Genomic DNA, 6,285 nt, shown 5'->3' on the forward strand with positions numbered 1-6,285 from the left:
CCTATTTGGTCAGGTTTGCCTATGCGAAAAGCTAGCCATTTAATACCAAAGGTCTGAACCTCGGGTCTAAGCAAAAGTTTGCGAGTATTACTCTCTTCTCTAATACTTTGACAGAGATTAACTACTTGATGACCCAAATGAGAAAAACAGCCCATGATCTGAGGACTGTTCTGACAGCAGGGGAACAATGTGAATAAAGTTGTCATCCCACAGAGCTGTGAGGGACAGAGCATCTCTTATGCCAACTTGCCAGTTCATGTGTCACAGATGGTGTCACAGGAGGTAGAGGTGAGGTCACAACATCGAGGCGATTCCACATTGTAGTTGCTGCTACAAGCACACTAAAAGCACACTATCATGTGGGGAGTTCTTAGGCAAACTATATACATACTTTGCCTGAGAACTCCCCACAGGGCTATGACTCCAACCGCAATGAGACAACCTGATTAAATAATCGTTGAATAACATAGACAGCAATATGAAAGATACAAGGTACAGTACTTAAAAGGGCTCTCATGATGCCAGGGGGGAGTTGAGGTTTCTGGGTCTACACTTTAGCAATGTTACACCTCCTGCCCTACAGACTGTGTGTGCCCAGAGTTTCCTTATCAAACAGCACACTTAGCATGGCTGAGATGTAATTTCTGAAGTCCATGATCTCTGAGATCCCCTTGTACAGGTTCCCAGGAGGAAGATGTAGTTAGCATCCTGATAAAGTTCAAGACAAAACAAAGTGTTTTGAGTACATTGCATTGCATTTATGACCAGCAACGATTGGATATTGTGTATCTCCTTTCATCATAAGTACCCCTATCCTGGTTATGCCAGACTGCGCTTACCATTGTTCCCAAAACAATGGTTTGTGTCACGCCTGCTCCCGCTGCCCTTCATTACGCACACCTTTCACCATCATTACTCGCAGCTGCGCAATATTGGACTCACCTGGACTCCAATACTTTGTTGATTACCCCCTCTTTATCTGTCTGCTCCTCACATTATTCTCTGTGTCAGAATTGATGTTGTTATTTTTCCCCTGTTGAGACGCTGTTTCTGTCCTTTTTCATGTCCGTTGTTCATTAAATGATCTCCCTGTACCTGCTTCTCATCTCCAGCGTCTATCCTCACGGAATGCTGTGTGGGCACCTTGGCAGGTGACCACCCTACGTCATTCTTCAGCCGGCCATCAGGCTCCCACTCCTCAGCCGGTTCATCAGGCTCCCATGTCTCAGCGGGATCGTCAGGCTTTCACGCCTCAATCGGATCATCAGGCTCCCACGCCTCAGCCGGTTTGCCAGGCTCCCACGCCTCTGCTTGTTCGTCAGGCTTCTATGCTCCAGCTTGTCCAGTGCCCCTGCCTCGGCTGGCCTATCAGGCTCGCCCAGGTTGGATGCCGGGTGGGGATACTGTCACGTCTGCCCCCGCTCCCCCTCTCTGGCGCTCGAGGGCTCCAGGTTGCCCTTCATTACACACATCTGTCACCATCATTATACACCGCTGCGCAATATTGGACTCACCAGGGGCTCCATTACTTTGTTGATTTCCCCCTCTTTATCTGTCTGCTCCTCACGTTATTCCCTGTGTGAGCATTGATGTCGTTTTTTTGCCCCTGTCCAGATGCTGTTCCTGTTCTGTTTCATGTCCGTTGTTCATTAAATGCTCTCCCTGTACCTGCTTCTCGTCTCCAACTTCGATCCTCACAGGTTTGAGCCAGTCACATGTGTTTGTTTACAAAGAGGCACAAGGACTTGTATGAAATTCACTGCTAATGCTTGCCAGCTACATATCTTAGAACTATTAAGTTAACTATCTAAGCTGTGCCAAATCAATTCTCTCCAGCTGGGTTTTGCTAACTTGCTAATGTTAGCTAAGTGGCTAACGTTAGCTTGCAAGATCAAGCTTCCTGGTAACAGCAGCAGAGATCATCCCCTCCTAGATTAAGATAATATTTATTTTGTGCATGCCACAAACTGCGTTTTGAGATACATGCATAACTTAATGAGCATTTACCTCGGATTCGGTACAAGAAACTATTTAGTACTTGTTAGCATTCTTGTAAATGATGTTTTTTGGGCTTTTTTTCAGTTTGAAAAAAAATTGGTGCCCCTTGTGTACACTATGTGTAATACTGAATATCCCGGAATGGCACAGGCACAAAATGAAGGTTTCAAATCTGGATACCGCCCAACGCACTTCAGCGAGGAGGCTTTTCTAATCGACCTGGCTGGGGTATCCTGAAAGGATATTGATCTCATCCCGTCAGTAGAGGATGCCTGGTTATTTTTTTTAAATGCCTTCCTAACCATCTTAAATAAGCATGCCCCATTCAAGACATTTAGAACCAGGAACAGATATAGCCCTTGGTTCTCCCCAGACCTGACTGCCCTTAACCAACACAAAAACATCCTATGGCGTTCTGCATTAGCATCGAACAGCCCCCGTGATATGCAGATGTTCAGGGAAGCTAGAAACCATTATACACAGGCAGTTAGAAAAGCCAAGGCTAGCTTTTTCAAGCAGAAATTTGCTTCCTGCAACACTAACTCAAAAAAGTTCTGGGACACTGTAAAGTCCATGGAGAATAAGAACACCTCCTCCCAGCTGCCCACTGCACTGAAGATAGGAAACACTGTCACCACTGATAAATCCACTATAATTGAGAATTTCAATAAGCATTTTTCTACGGCTGGCCATGCTTTCCACCTGGCTACTCCTACCCCGGTCAACAGCACTGCACCCCCCACAGGAACTCGCCCAAGCCTTCCCCCTTTCTCCTTCTCCCAAATCCAGTCAGCTGATGTTCTGAAAGAGCTGCAAAATCTGGACCCCTACAAATCAGCCGGGCTAGACAATTTGGACCCTTTGTTTCTAAAATTATCTGCCGAAATTGTTGCCACCCCTATTACTAGCCTGTTCAACCTCTCTTTCGTGTCGTCTGAGATTCCCAAAGATTGGAAAGCAGCTGCGGTCATCCCCCTCTTCAAAGGGGGGGACACTCTTGACCCAAACTGCTACAGACCTATATCTATCCTACCCTGCCTTTCTAAGGTCTTCGAAAGCCAAGTCAACAAACAGATTACCGACCATTTAGAATCTCACCATACCTTCTCTGCTATGCAATCTGGTTTCAGAGCTGGTCATCGGTGCACCTCAGCCACGCTCAAGGTCCTAAACGATATCTTAACCACCATCGATAAGAAACATTACTGTGCAGCCGTATTCATTGATCTGGCCAAGGCTTTCGACTCTGTCAATCACCACATACTCATACTCAGACTCGACAGCCTTGGTTTCTCAAATGATTGCCTCGCCTGGTTCACCAACTACTTCTCTGATAGAGTTCAGTGTGTCAAATTGGAGGGTCTGCTGTCCAGACCTCTGGCAGTCTCTATGGGGGTGCCACAGGGTTAAATTCTTTGACCGACTCTCTTCTCTGTATACATCAATAATGTCGCACTTGCTGCTGGTGAGTCTCTGATCCACCTCTACGCAGACGACACCATTCTGCATACTTCTGGCCCTTCTTTGGACACTGTGTTAACTACCCTCCAGGCAAGCTTCAATGCCATACAACTCTCCTTCCGTGGCCTCCAATTGCTCTTAAATACAAGTAAAACTAAATGCATGCTCTTCAACCGATCGCTGCCTGCACCTGCCCGCTTGTCCAACATCACTACTCTGGACGGCTCTGACTTAGAATATGTGGACAACTACAAATACCTAGGTGTCTGTTTAGACTGTAAACTCTCCTTCCAGACCCACATCAAACATCTCCAATCCAAAGTTACATCTAGAATTGGCTTCCTATTTCAGAACAAAGCATCCTTCACTCATGCTGCCAAACATACCCTTGTAAAACTAACCATCCTACCAATCCTCGACTTCATTGATGTCATTTACAAAATAGCCTCCAATACACTACTCAACAAATTGGATGCAGTCTATCACAGTGCAATCTGTTTTGTCACCAAAGCCCCATATACTACCCACCATTGCGACCTGTACGCTCTTGTTGGCTGGCCCTCGCTTCATACTCGTCGCCAAACCCACTGGCTCCATGTCATCTACAAGACCCTGCTAGGTAAAGTCCCCAGCTTGCTGGTGACCATAGCATCACCCACCTGTAGCACGCGCTCCAGCAGGTATATCTCTCTGGTCACCCCCAAAACCAATTCTTCCTTTGGCCGCCTCTCCTTTCAGTTCTCTGCTGCCAATGACTGGAACGAACTACAAAAATCTCTGAAACTGGAAACACTTATCTCCCTCACTAGCTTTAAGCACCAACTGTCAGAGCAGCTCACAGATTACTGCACCTGTACATAGCCCACCTATAATTTAGCCCAAACAACTACCTCTTTCCCTACTGTATTTATTTTATTTATTTTGCTCCTTTGCACCCCATTATTTATATTTCTACTTTGCACATTCTTCCACTGCAAATCTACCATTCCAGTGTTTTACTTGCTATATTGTATTTACTTCGCCACCATGGCCTTTTGTTGCCTTTACCTCCCTTATCTCACCTCATTTGCTCACATCGTATATAGACTTGTTTATGCTGTATTATTGACTGTATGTTTGTTTTACTCCATGTGTAACTCTGTGTCGTTGTATGTGTCGAACTGCTTTGCTTTATCTTGGCCAGGTCGCAATTGTAAATGAGAACTTGTTCTCAACTTGCCTACCTGGTTAAATGAAGGTGAAATAAAACATTTAAATTAAATAAAAACCTAATATGTGTACACTACTGTTACCATAGCACATTGTTGTCACCTTATTACCACTGTGTTAGATGCTCTTAATTATCTTCTTTCATATAATCCATTACCGTTAATTCACTCCTCTGTAAATGTGTGTGGTATATGCCTGTCTTGGGTGTGAAATTAAGTGTGGATTTGATCCCTGTCTCCTGCTGGTCGTTGTCAGTCCTCTTACTGGGACTCTGGGGCAGTTGTACCTATACTAAACCGGCACCTCTTTCGGAGACCGCATATTAAAGCCTATTTTCATTTCAAATTATAAAATATATTGATAATACATGTTAAAATTATTTTCCACAGCAAGTGAGGATAACATTTGGTGAGGATTACAGTGCGATCTGAGCTGCCGTCAGAACAAAGTTGAATAATGAAGACAAACTGTTGAAGAACAGACTTGAGATCCATTAAAACATAACCATATACCAGGTTAGAATCACACAATTGTTGACATTGCAAGTACTGTAAATGCAGTGTTTTATTCCTCCAACAGATGTCAGTATGTAGCAGTGTAGTTGTGGGATGTCACTTTTGATCAGAAGGATTTTGACTATCAAATCAAATCAAACTTTATTTGTAACATACACCTGTTGTATTCGGTGCATGTCACACCCTGATCTGTTTCACCTGTCTTTGTTCTTGTCTCCACCCCCCTCCAGGTGTCACCCATCTTCCCAATTATCCCCAGTGTATATATATATACCTGTGGTCTCTGTTTGTCTGTTGCCAGTTCATTTTGTTTGTCAAGCCTACCAGCGGTTTTCCCCTTGCTCCTGGCTGTTTCTAGTTCCTGTTTTCTAGTTTTCCCGGTTTTGACCATTTCTGCCTGCTCTGTCCCTGAGCCTGCCTGTCGTTCTGTACCTTGTCATATCACACTGGACTATTGACCTCTGCCTGCCCTGACCCTGAGACTGCCTGCCGTTCTGTACCTTTTGGACTCTGATCTGGATTACCGACCTCTGCCTGCCCTTGAACTGTCGTTTTGCCTGCCCTCTGTTCTAGTAATAAACTTTTGTTACTTCGACACTGTCTGCATCAGGGACTTCTCCTGAGCCTTGACAGTACGAACTGGCCATGACTGACCTAGCAGACTTGCACCAGCTCCACAATGCCATCTCCTCCCAAAGAGCCACCATTGGAAAGCCTGAGGAGATGCTTCGTGATCTGATGGAAGGGTTCCAGACCTTGGCAGAACGCCATGACCGAGCGTTGAACACATTGCTGGAGCAATTCCGCTGGTTGTCTGTTAGGCAGCCTACCACGACGGTAACCTCCCAGCCCCTCAGTAACCTGGCTGTTAGCAGCGCCCTTTCCCCGGCCACCCCGGTTTCCCGGGAACCCCGCTTACCTCCCCCAGAACGATTCGATGGCGAGTCGGGGACCTTTCGGGCGTTTCGCACTTAGTGTTCCCTCATCTCCACTCGCTCATCACCTTGACCATTCGGATCGATGGGCGACTACGGGAACGAAGGAAGGACAGGAGATTCGATTTCACTCGCCAGTCCAGGGTTCCACCTCATCTTCCTGTGGG

The sequence above is a fragment of the Oncorhynchus mykiss genome, chromosome 17 (genome assembly GCF_057628025.1).
Source record: "Oncorhynchus mykiss isolate SJ-2025 chromosome 17, ASM5762802v1, whole genome shotgun sequence".
Classification (NCBI taxonomy): Eukaryota; Metazoa; Chordata; class Actinopteri; order Salmoniformes; family Salmonidae; genus Oncorhynchus; species Oncorhynchus mykiss.